Here is a 14364-nt window from a genome sequence, read left to right as displayed (position 1 = left end):
AGACCTATTTTATGTGACTTTATTCTATAATTATCACCTTCGTATACGCGGAAGGAACAGATGCCACAATAACCTATTTTGTAACAACTGCCGGATATATCGGTCGTCTTCGACCGACAGTTCACGTCCGTGATAAACACACGTACACATACACATCTCAAAGCAAAACCGAAGCCGCATGAATGCATCATCGCTGTTGATTTGTTAAATAATATCATTTCAAGAACTTTTTCGGGAAATCCTTGGCAGACGAAAACACAACACCGATATAAATATGCCGGGATATAAATACACTCAGTAAACAACAGTAAATGGTTCTCGGTGTCATCGGTTTAGCCTTCACATGATCTCGAATTAACAATGCGATAATTAATTGTCCGTGTTTAGCTTAGCTTTATTTTTGCATGGGATTGCGTTCGCCAAATTATAATTAACATGGTTACCATCTGTAATATTATTTTTTCGTTAGTTGGTAGAATCTTAACTGCCACCTAAAACAAATTTTAAGACTCTATTCACCACAAGTAGGATTTCTAACACCAGTTGAAATATCAATATCAAAAGCCCTAACCCTCAAAAAATGCGTGTATAAATTTGACAGCCAACTTGAGTGACAGACAACACTGACAACTTTTGTCATTGTGAAAAAAATGGATGAAAAGGAATTTCGCGTATAGATAAAATATTGCTTTTTGAAGGGAAAAAATACAGTTGAAGCAAAAACTTGGCTTGATGCCAAATTTCCGAACGCCGTCCCAGGAAAATCAACCGTCAAGGGCTGGTATGTTAAGTTTAGACGTAGTGAAATGATCATCGAAGACGGTGAACGGAGTGGACGCCCAAAAGAGGCTGTTACCGACGAAAACATTTAAAAAATCTACAAAATGATTTTGAATGATCGTACCGTATGTACATTATATCATTCACGAATGGGTATGAGAAAGCTCCGTGCAAAGTGGGTGCCGCGCGAGTTTACTTTTGACCAAAAACAACGACGAGTTGATGATTCTGAGCAGTGTTTGGCCATACTTAAACGTAACAAACCGGAATATTTGCGTCGATATGTGACAATGGATGAAACATGGATTCATCATTTCACTCCGGAATCAAAACGATCGACATCTGAGTGGACAGCAACTGGTGATAGTCCTATTTTGAGACAAAAGAGAAATCGTTCTCCAAGAGTGGTGTTAGAGCGGCGCTGGAATGATTGTGCTGCTCTTGATGGAGATTACATTGATGAATAACAGCAATTTTAATCCCAAAAGGAAAATGATCCCAGTCACGCCAGTAACTAGGCTGGGTAAGACCGGATGTCTTCTGGGATGATTTCTAAAGTTCAAAGTTCAAAGACTCAACGTCGAGGACCGCGGTTTGAAGCCCACATTAAACTGTAGGTCCAGTCCAAATAAACCCCTAGATGGTATATATATATATATATATATATATATATATATATATATATGACTACTCAATAATAATGATAATAACAATATTTTCAAAATAACGAAGAAAAGATATGTTGTTTAGAGAAAAAACAAGAATTTTAACAATTCTTTGTTAATGCTTAAAGCAAATCACAGACTGATAAACATTTTTTCCAGTTATTGATCCCCTTCACCCTTAATGTAAGAAAAAATAAGAATACACCGAACTATTATTACGATATTTATTACGTAAGAACCTAAAGGAAACCAAATTTAATGTTTATATTGTACTATCAAGATCCCCTATATAAAAGGTCCCACAATGAATACGAACAAAATATGCATTAGTCATATTCTACCTGAAAATTTTGGGTATGGGAACTTTATCAGGTACTGGCAAGTTGATTGGCTTTATTTAAGCTGCTCTAGTTAATCTAATAACTCCGAAAAAAAAATGGGCCAAAATCATAGAAAGCGATCTGAAAATGGGAGACCAACATTGTTCGAGGCCAGAACAGCTGTAGCCGATCACCCAAGATTTAAGCACAATAAAAAAGACATTTTCTGTCGTTAACAATATATAGAACATAGAAGCCGGCAAGTGCAACAAGATTGTCACACTTTTTGCACATGTATCCATCGACTTCTTTGACAGGTTAACAATTATCACTAATCCGTAATGAGTAAAACCGTAATATTTTAACAAGAAGCGCTGGAGAGCGTCTTGAGAACAATTTTCATTTAAATTAGAAATTTTCACAGAACCCGGACATATACTATTACAAGAACATGTATATTACTCAAGTATAGCGGCTTCGATGAAAGGAACATTAACATAATACCATGGGATTCTTAATTCCTGAAGACATTAAATAAAGCACACCAACGTATAAAGAAACCTCTATAATCATGTCAATGTCCAAAGAATTGATTAGTAGGAAATAATATCAAGTACCAAATCTTTTGAGCCGATATAAGCCTTATGGGTGAAATTTTTGGAAGTGAATTCACATAATCCAAAACCATTACTAACGCTTTAATACTACCCTTTCTAAATTCTTTCACATCCTTCCCCCAATCTGTGATCGAATTCTTGAGGAAATCTAAAACTATATTATTATTATTAACTAGAACATCACATTAGACTAAAAGCAAAGCAGATCAGATTGAAAATCAAAGTGATAGTTTATCAATCTGTTATAAAGTCAACTTGGACATATGGGGTTGCCCTAAAACATCAATCCTACTAGTAATGCAACGCTGACAAAACAAAATGTTTCTATTAATTACCAACGCTTATTGCTACGTAACCAACGAAGAACTACACGATGATCTCAAAGTCAAATGGATTCACGTTATACAACATTTCACCTTAAAACATGAAATAAGCAGATCAGATTGAAAATCAAAGAACTGTACTGCTTAGTCGGAAGATATTCCCATCTTCTCACGTAAAATCAAAGTGATAGTGTATCAGTCTGTTATAAAGCCAACTTGGACATATGGGGTGCACTAAAACATAAATCCTACTAGTAATATAATTACTAATGCCAATGTACTAATTACCAATGCTTATCGCTACGTAACCAACGAAGAACTATGATCTCGAAGTCAAATGGATTCACGTTATAAAACATTTCACCTTAAAACATGAAATAAGGTTGCTAAATTACAGCAACGTGGAAGCAGTACAGCTACTGGAGAGCACGCAGGACATCAGAAGATTGAAACGAATCAAACCACATGAACTCTTATAGTGTATAAGTGTTTAATCTTAACTTTGGCGTAATTAGTCTAATTTAATTTTAATTTGGGAAATACATATTGATGTATTTATTCCACACTCATCCTACTTATATACTGATGCAAGTACAACTGAGCAATAGTAATAAATTTTATAAATTCAGATTGTACTAAGCATATATAAAGCAAGATAACTAATACAAGATAGCAAAGTTTTTGTTCGAATTACCTCTTCAAATATTTAAAAGACAATTTACCCGACTACTTCAAGTCCACAACTATTAGGCCAATAATCAATATATAAAACATGTTTTTATTAGCAAGAATCACTGTAACAAACCAAACCAGTTAATTTGGGAAATACGTACTGATATATTTAACAATAACATAATTGAACAATAGTAATAAATTAAGATTGTACTAACATATATATTTCAAGATAACTGCAAACAACCCATAACTATTAGGCCAATAATCAATATATAAAATGATTTATTTATTAGCAGTAGAGTAAATTAAACAAAACAACCTAAAAATGACACTGTTTCTGAACCATCCACATCTAAAACTGTTTTTAAATAAAACCACAAAAAATTATGTAACTCATGATCATTTTAAAGGAAAAAATCAAACAAACCTTGCAGTTTATCTAAAACTATCCACCATTTCTGGTAAGAATTTGAAGGCGACATCACTATTTATATACATCTAACAATAACTCTAGTGTTAACAGACAGATAACAAGTAATGAGACCATGTAACACCATTTCACCATTTTGGCAGTCCAGTTATATATTGATCATTTAGTTTTGACCCAGTCAAAATATTTTTTTCATAAGTATTTCAGACAACATTGAGGAATTGTCCTCCAATACAATATCAAAAGTAGGACAACACAAAAATCTATTAAGTCATGGCAACACAACAATGATATCGACAAATGCTAAATATCGAACGAAAGAAACATTCGAAGGTTCAACAACGAGAAATCGCTTAGTCATGAAGACAACTTTTGCTAAATGCCACATTGTTTGTGGAATTCCTTTTTTCTATTATCTCAGATGCCTTAATTTCGATGAATTATTCTGGGAATATTTGAATAAAGTCAATGAAAACAATGTAAAAAATACTCGACAGAGTATACGAATAGATCATAATATGATTTCATTTATGTATGTTTAAAATTAAATAACAATCATTAACTACAAAATATTTACACAGTTTACAATGACATATGGATTATAAATAATAAGTAGGTGGAAATAAACCATCTGTTTTTCTTTTAAATGTGCGTTTTGTTAAAGTGAATCTAATTTTTTCTTTAAGAAAATTTTTTCGAAGTTATTACAAATGCATTTAAGGAAAATGTTGTGATTAATAGTGCTAGATTTTATTAGATGCTTTCATTGATAAAAGACCTAGAGGATGGAGACCAACAAGGCGTTGGAAGTCCTGTAGCTTACCTCAACTATCAAATGAGACTTCAGTATTAAAATAGTGATAGGTCAAGGACAAGAAAATTTCTAATTGCTATAAATGCAATTAATTATTTTAGATTATAAAATAGCAAAAATAAGAGTAAATGCCAAACTCATCTCATTTGTTAAATGCAAAAATAAACGTATTGATTACATTAACTCTAAAAGCTCTGGACAGAGGACAAGAGCATGACAAACCGACTGTAACACCATCTAAAAAGTATATGTTTATTTAAAAAATATTAATTTGGTGCCAGCAATATCAGTTTTGAAATGTGAAAGGTCTAAAATAACAAAAACTTTTAATTTGCTTGAGAATACTATTTTATTTTATTTATGAATAGAAAAGGCGACTTGTGTAACGGGTCTCAAAGCTTGAATGTTTGCTAATTGGAATTATTTTTTGCTAGGGATCTTTAAGTACCTTCAATTCACCTTTTGTAACCTTACAGACTCACAGGCTGCGATACTTTTGCCCAAACTCCACTTAACAACGCCAAAAAACGCTTCGAGTAAAGGCGGAACGATTGCCAATCCAACGTTAACCCGTTTTATTTTGTTGATAACTAATTTGATCTCGATTAACTCAATAAATTCAAAAGAGAACTACCTTATGATATTCCCGGAATACTACCGACTAAACAAGTTATGAAATATAAAGAGTTTAAAACAATAAAAGCCTTTAATTTACTGTAAAAAAACTATTTTATTTTACGAGAAGAAGAGCGACTTGTTGATTATCGATACAAAACGACACCGAGGGTTTAAATCTATTCTAGTATAAAGCAAACCCCTATGTCTAGACATCTTACTCATTACAATTAACACAAATATGTCGTCTCATACATACATACATTTGGTGAGATAATACGTTGTCACTCTACCATATCGCCCGACCACATATATATTAAAGATTCATAAAAAAAAAATTAAAACGATATTATACCATCCATTTTATTACTATATATAAAATGTTCACTGCTACTTTTAGAATGTTTCCAACAATTTTGAATAATAAAAAAATAATTAAAAAGAAATACTGGTGAAAGGAAATAATTTAAATATTAAATATGTATAGAGTATGGTACCTAACCGAGAACATTGAAATTAACATGCCCAAACTAGCAAATCAGGTAGCCAGAGTGCTTAGGGTGTAACAACCCTTCATTCACAATACTTTTTCATAATTTTTTTGTCCCTTTGCACTATTGTCCAAGTGGAAAAGAGAATTGTGTCCGAAAAACCTTGGGGAAAAACGAAGCTGACCGGAAATTTTTTAAAAAATCCTACAAAATATTACTGTTAACTGTACCACAGTGTTAAATATATTTTAAAAAATTCGAACAATGAATAAATTGGGCACAATTAAGGCCATCTGTCTTAAATTAAACTAAATTTAGGCGAAAACGCCCATGAAGCGCAAGACAGAATTGGAGGAGTCCAGCTTTTCAAGTAAGCTGAAGTGCCTGAAATAAATTCTAGGTACTGGAACTTAGCATGCGATTATTATGAAATTATATTTATAAATAGTGCTCGTTCGTGGGAAGAAATGGGAGAAAATGGAAGAAATTCTGAGGTTTAGGTATATGTTATATTAAAAAAATATATCAAAATCTTTATTAAAAAATGAAAATTGTTGAAAAACTAGGTAAGTGCAAATACCAGATATTTAAACATGTTTGGTTCAATAGAAGAATTATGACAAATCTAGAAGCAGTATTTCATTTCATTCCGCGTCAAAGACACCAAAGAATATATTCTACACAACCTGTATATCGCTAAAAATATGTTCTAGTGCAATAATTTAAGTATTTAAAATGATACGATCGTTTTGTCACCTTAAAAAACCTTTAAAATTCCTCATTTAATGGCGTCAAATGGATTTTCTTGACTTGATCTTCGAAAAATATTAGACATACTATTTGTAACGCAAAATTAAATGCCCTATCTACCACAGATAAAGACTTGTTCGGTTAGAAATATCGATATAAAATTCCTAGTACCAAAACGGCATAGAAAGCGATATTTTTTCAGTCAAGAACTTTTCAAAATAAAAAATATTACTTTCTCGGGCTTATTATTAGTAATTTAAATTGAAATGCAATGCTGTCTTTGAGATATTTAGGGGTGTTCACCTAAATAATATTGATATAACAAAAAGGCATAAAAAGAAATATTTTTTCAGTCCAATTTTTCGAAATTAAAAATATTACTTTCTTAGACATATTATTTGTAATTTAAAATGAAACGCCCTATCTTTGAGATATCTAGTGTTGCCCACCTAAACAATATCGATATAAAATTCGCAGTACCAAAAAAAAGGCATAAAGCGAGTTATATGGTCATTTATGTCCACCCAAACAACTTACTAACCTTTAGACTTAAGAATAGCTAACACAGCATAATTTTACTATAAATGTAAAGGCAGAATGCCTAGATTTCAGTCTCGCCTATCCATTTGTAAAGACTGTTGTTAAGTACTCCAGTCTCGCCTATCCGTTTGTACTGTACGTGTTTAAGCATAATAAGTCTCGCTTATTGTAATCTTAATCATTGTATTGTATTGTAACAATTGTTGTAAACCTCTTCATTATTATTTTTGAAATAAAGTTTGTTTTTTTTAAAGACATTCTGAGTTTCAAACTTAATTGGCGCAGTCGGTAGGATACTTCCGGAATATCATATAGTTCGCTGTGAATTGTGATCACCGTTTGTATCTACAATTAAGAAGAAAGAACCACCACTCAACGTTGTTACTTCAATTGGAAGGCGGACTCCTGCTTTGGATCTGGACAAAGAATCCCAACCATTAGCAGTTAGCATAAGGAACCAGGACAACTTGGCGTAGCTAGTGTCCAAGGCGTATAGCAGACCAGTCGAGAAGTGAATTCTCCTCGCAGACGGCTTCTACTATTACGACATCAGGAGCAATCCAGAGACGAATACATTACTGTAAGTCACTTATTGGTATAATCCTGATTAATTAAGAAACAAGAAGAATAATAATTATTGAATTGAAAATCTTGATATTTATATACTATTTATATAACAATTATTGTAAAAAAGGAAATCCAAGGACAACTTATTCATTAAAAGTTGTATCCCATTGGTGCATTCCATATAATTTCATTGATATTTATATACGATTTATATAACAATTATTGTAAAAAAAAAAAAAAAGGAAATCCAAGGACAACTTATTCAATAAAAGTTGTATCCCATTGGTGCATTCCATATAATTTCATTGATATTTATATACTATTTTTATATAACAAATATTGTAAAAGGAAATCCAAGGATAACTTAGTTTGATAATTATAGATAATATAATATAATAATTAAGTTATATCCTATTGGTACATTCCATATATATATTGTAATTTCATTATTTTTATAAACTAGTTGTATGAAAAGATTTACGAAAAAAATTAGAGGGAATAACATACCCAACTATTAGAAACAGAAATAGAGAAAGCTCCGACGAAAGTTTAGAAAATATTTATTCACACCTAATTAACTTTTTTGATACCAATATGGCAGAATCATTAAGATCAACTGTTCAGTTATTGAAAACATTCGACGGAACTTCATCTAAATTAGATAGCTTTATTAACCAAATAGACACATTTTATGCTCGATATTATACGAATGATCAATCCCAACAAGAATATGTGCTGTTAGCAATCAAATCAAAAATAATTGGTGAAGCTGAAGATTTCATACTTACACGTCCCGATCTAATTTCTTGGGATCAAATTAAAATTGCTCTTCAACAAAAATTCAGTGACCCAATAACTAGATGTAACTTACAACAACAGCTCATCTTCTTGGTGAGAAACAAAAACGAACCATGCTTAGATTATATTCAAAGATTGAAATCCATTAATACCCAAATTAATACTAAGATTTGTACAGAAGTACAAAACTTAGAAGCACGAAACATCTTAATTAAACAAAACGAATTAACAGCTACACAAAATTTACTTGCTAATATATCGAACGAGTTAAGAACTTTATTGATCGTACAAAATCCGCAAAATTTAGATTCCGCGATTGATATTATTACTAATTACGAAATATTGTCAAGTCAAGACAGATTTAAGAATAATTTTACACAGAATTTTGAGTCAAAAAGTCAAAACATTAATTTAAAACGTAACTTGTTCCTTAAACAAAATATGACAACATATCCAAAAAATCAATTCCCTAGTCAACCAATACCCATTAGACCACAACCGGTTAAAACATATTTTCCCCCAGCCTATGCAACATTTGGCAAAAACTTTCAAAAAACTCAAACTCCTCACGTTAAAAGTCAATATCCAAAACCCATGTCAGGTGTTAGTATAACTCCACGACAACCCCAACAATCAAACTTTCAACGTCAATATCGAAACCAACCACAACATTTTAATACCAATCAAAATCATTTCAAAAATCAATACCCTCCAGGTCAACAAAGATTTAAGATAGAAGAATTAACTCACATCGAAAGAAACTTACCAGAGTCATCCTCAGAATCAAACGACTCTGAAATGAATGATCCACCTAATGATTATCCTTTCCCTTATGATGACCAAAATCCAGAATTTTTATATCCAAATGAAGAAGAACAAAATTACTACGTAAACTTTCCCACAGAATTAGAAGATAACGAAAATTTTTGTTCACAAGCTTCGGAAAATCATGTCTCCAATTAAATACTTTTCAAGTCAACCAACTTCCTTATATCTATATCCCAAATTTAGATTTAAAATTATTAATTGACACAGGTTCTCATGCCTCTCTGCTTAGACCTTCTATAGCCGAACATTATTTCCCAGAAACAATCAAACCTCATATAACAACACTCCACACTTGTACAGGCAGTCAAAAAGCATTTTCAAAAGCCAGAATTCCTCTATTTCTTAGTTTAGGAATATCCCAATCAGTCAATTTCGTATTATATTCTTTCCATGATTACTTTGATGGAATATTAGGAATCAAAGACCTCAAAAGATTAAACCTAAATATTAATCTAGAAGAAAACCTATTATATAATGACTATCTCAGAATACCATTCTATTTTCGCGAAGACTTCAGTACATTCATTGTAGAAATTCCTCCTAATACAATAAAAAACACAAGATTGTTCACCGATCTTCCTGAAGAATCTTCTTGGTATATTCATGAATATAAAACTGACCAACTAACAATTCAACCTACTATCGTAACAATTAAAAATAACTCTTTCTGCGTGGATATTAAAAATCCAACTAATAAACATCAATCAATTAGGTACTCGATAACAGAACATCCCCAAATGAGTCCATTTAACGAAAATAACTTTGAAATTTATAACTTTGATATTGGAACTAATAATAATTATTATAAATCAAACGTAATTGGCGACAAATTAAATTTAAAGGAACTAATTAGACATTCTCATTTAAACCACGAAGAACAAAATAGTCTATTCAAATTATTACAAAAGTACCGTCACGTTTTACATAAAACTGGAGATAAACTGACATTCACGAACGAAGTAAAACATAAGATCAAAACCACTGACGAAATTCCAGTGCATGCCAAGACATACAGATATCCCTATGTCCATAAGAATGAAATAGAAAAACAAATCGCAGAAATGCTTGAAAATAAAATCATACAACCATCAAGCTCACCTTGGAGTTCTCCCGTATGGATAGTGCCTAAAAAACTAGACGCATCAGGACAAAGAAAATGGCGCTTGGTAATTGATTATAGAAAACTTAACGAAAAGACCATAGACGATCGATACCCCATCCCGAACATTTCCGACATTCTCGATAAGTTAGGACGAGCACAATATTTTACAACTTTAGATCTTGCTAGCGGTTTTCACCAAATCGAAATGGACCCAGAATCAATTCAAAAAACTGCTTTTAACGTAGAACATGGTCATTACGAATATTTACGAATGCCATTTGGTCTAAAAAACGCACCCGCTACTTTCCAGCGTACAATGGATAACGTATTACGTGGTCTACAAGGAAAAATATGTTTAGTATACATGGACGACATAATTATCTTCTCAACTTCCCTACAAGAACATTTGGAATCTTTAAGAAAAGTCTTCGATCGCTTAACCTCCTATAATCTAAAAATACAGTTAGACAAATCTGAATTTTTAAAGAAATCAGTAGAATTTCTTGGACATGTAATTACTCCAGAAGGAATTAAACCAAATCCTAAAAAGGTATCCGCAATAAAAAATTTTGAAATCCCGAAAACTCCTAAAGAAATAAAATCTTTCCTCGGATTAATAGGATACTATCGAAAATTTATTAAGAATTTTGCAAAAATCACAAAACCTCTCACACAATGTTTAAAGAAAAACTCCAAAGTTAATCACGATAGAGCTTTTATAGAAGCATTCGAAACATGTAAAAATATCCTTATGAATGATCCTATTCTTCAACACCCAGATTTTCAAAAACCCTTTATCTTAACAACAGATGCTTCGAACTTTGCTATCGGTGCTGTATTATCTCAAGGCACAATTGGAAACGATTTACCTATTGCATACGCTAGTCGAACCTTAAGCACTACGGAATGCAATTACTCCACTATAGAGAAAGAACTATTAGCCATAGTTTGGGCAACCAAATACTTCCGCCCTTATCTTTTCGGTAGAAAATTCTCAATAGTAACTGATCACAAACCTCTTCAATGGCTATTTTCTATTAAAGAACCTAACTCAAAATTAGTACGATGGAGATTGAAACTCCAAGAATTCGACTTTACCATACATTATAAAAAAGGAAAGCAAAATCTAAACGCTGACGCTCTTTCCCGTCCTCCTCTTAAACATTCAATTGAAATACATCCTGTAGAAATACCCAAACCTCCTTTAACTCATATCTCAGAAATAAGTGATAGACCAGATGTAAATACTGAAGATCAATACCTATGGCTTGATCGAGTAAAACACTTTTTCGAAACGCAAGAACACATGCCAGTCTTTGAGAAACCAAAAAAGATAAACAATAATAATAGTGAATATGAAATTTGGAACAAAAACTGGATGAATATAGAATATTCAGAAAAAATTCAAGAAATTAAAGGAAATCTCTTCGAACAATCAACAGATTACTCATTAGCGCACTGTGTTGCAGCTGACCTTCGAATGAATAAAGGAATAGCGTGCATATTTAAGCACAAATATAAAAATCAGAAGGAACTATTAGAGAAAAAGGCCAAAGAAGGAGAAATACTTATATGGCCAGATCAAAAAGAATCCCGTAACATATATTATCTAATTACAAAACGAAAATCGGAAGACAAACCAACGTATGAACTTCTATGGAAAACATTAGTCCTTATGAGCGAACATATAAAAGAAAATCACATTCGAAAATTAGCCATCCCAAGATTAGGATGTGGCCTTGACCATCTAGATTGGAAAAAAGTAAAATCTATGATAGAATACATATTTAAAAATATAAGCATTGACATACTTGTATGTAATTTGGAAGAACCAATGATATCGATAAAAGAAAAGCCTAAGATCAAAATCATTTCAGACATACAAATTAGACCACCCTACAGTAAATCAAATATTCAAGAGAAATCGCAAAACTCCAATGAATCAAATATCCCTGAAAATGCTCAAGATAATATTTCAGAATCCGATACGATACACACCTCTTTGGAAAATCCTATACTTGGTGCTCCGTATGTGAATAAAAGCATCAACACTTTCAAAAACCAAATCGTTTTTAAATGGACAAATAAAATTAAACCATACGTGGTAAAACAAAACTTGTTTAACGAAAAGAAAAGAACATTTATATTTGTAAATGAAAATCCCACTACGGAAGAAATTCAAAATTTAATTATCAGTTATCTACCTCCAGATACATATTGTCTACACTTCCCATTTAAAGAATTGGAACCACTCATTCTTCGAGTATTCGCAGAAACTTTCAAAAATAATGCTTACAAATTAACTATATCAAACACTCTATTAGAAGATGTAACCAACCCTGATAAACAAAAGGAAATTATCGAAAAATACCACAAGACAAAGACATCTCACAGAGGTATTACAGAAAATATAAAAAATATAAAGCAAACATATTATTGGCCAAGCTTAGAACGAGATGTAATAGACTATATAAAAACATGTGAAACATGCCAGAAGAGTAAATACGAAAGACATCCGTACAAAGTAATTTACAAACCTACACCTATCGGTTCTAAACCCTTTGAACATATATACATGGATATATATACCATATCATCTCAAAAATTCCTAACGATTATAGATAACTTTTCCAAATTTGCCTCTGCTTTTCCTCTAAACGATAACTCGATAGAGATATGTCAAAATCTAATCAAATTCTTTTCTCAACATGGCACTCCAAATATTATTACCACCGACAATGGCACTTCTTTCAAAAATAACCTCCTACAAGAATTATGTAAACTTTACCAGATAGAACTTCACTTTACTACTCCCTATAATCCGAATTCAAACTCACCAATTGAACGATTTCATTCCACATTAAAAGAAAGCTTAGTTGCATTAAAGGACGAACATCGTTCTAAAACAATCCAAGAATTAGTAGACATTGCCCTCTTAAACTATAACAATAGTATACATTCATCGCATGATTACACACCGTTTCAAATAATTAAAGGAAATTTGAATTACCAATTAAATTTCAATAGAAGTCTAAATCAAATGCAGACAGATTACATATTTGATCTATCAAATATTTTCAAAGAACTGAACGAACATATACACTCTAAATTAAATGCAAGAAAAGCAACCACTTTAGCAAAATTAAATAAAAATCGAGAAAACGACCCCGAAATACCAGAAGGCACAGAACAATTAATTCAAACTCCCCATAGGCTACCCACGAAAACTCTCAATCCAAAATTTATCAAAACTAAGTTTACTAATCAACGACATCCAAAAGACGTTAAAAGAGTTAATTAACCAATCATTTCCAGATGAAATCCCTATGGACAATCCTCCTCTTTATAACATATACGTATGGACAATACAAAATAGAAACTCTAACAAACCCAATATTACCAATTGTTCAAGGAACCAGCTTTATAGTAACTGGAAATCACCATGCATATTACCATGTTAATTTAACAAAAATAAAAACCTGTGTAAGACAAATTAAAACAACATTACTTAACATTAACCATACTATAACAAATATAACAACATCATTTAAGGAACTTCTGTTAACTAGAACTAAAAATCTTTTAAATCAAGTCCTTGTCCAAGAACAATTCTTAAGACATTATACTATAACAAAAAGACATAAACGAGGACTTATCAATGTAGTCGGAACTATTGATAAATATTTATTCGGAACACTAGATGCTAGCGATGGTGAAAGATATGATAATTATATTAAAATATTACAAACGAATCAAGAAATACTTCAACACGACACCATGGCAACACAAACGATTCTCAAAAACATTTCTAAATCTTTCGATAAAACCATAACAAAAATTAAGACAAATCAAGATAATATATTAACTATGATGGGTAATCTTTCTGTAACTATGTCAATGACAACGCTTACTACACACTTTATCCTAACAATGGACAATATAGAAAGTAATTTGCGTATCATATCAGATTTATGCAACAATATACAAACCGCAATCAACTTTGCTGAGACCGGTACCCTACATCACAGCATAATAAAAATCACAGACCT

General features: G+C 31.8%; 1 protein-coding gene across 2 annotated transcripts in view; it reads right to left on the bottom strand.

The window, feature by feature from the left end:
• Positions 1–14364, bottom strand: part of Atg13 (Autophagy-related 13) — a 131602-nt gene that overhangs the window by 112089 nt on the left and 5149 nt on the right. The gene's annotated exons all lie outside the window — the stretch shown is intronic.

This window comes from Rhynchophorus ferrugineus, unplaced genomic scaffold (assembly GCF_030347505.1).
Source record: "Rhynchophorus ferrugineus isolate W39M unplaced genomic scaffold, kcgeb_rfMv2 rfM10, whole genome shotgun sequence".
Classification (NCBI taxonomy): domain Eukaryota; kingdom Metazoa; phylum Arthropoda; class Insecta; order Coleoptera; family Curculionidae; genus Rhynchophorus; species Rhynchophorus ferrugineus.
The sequence above is the reverse complement of the archived record's forward strand: the minus strand, read 5'-3'. Positions and strand labels throughout refer to the sequence as shown.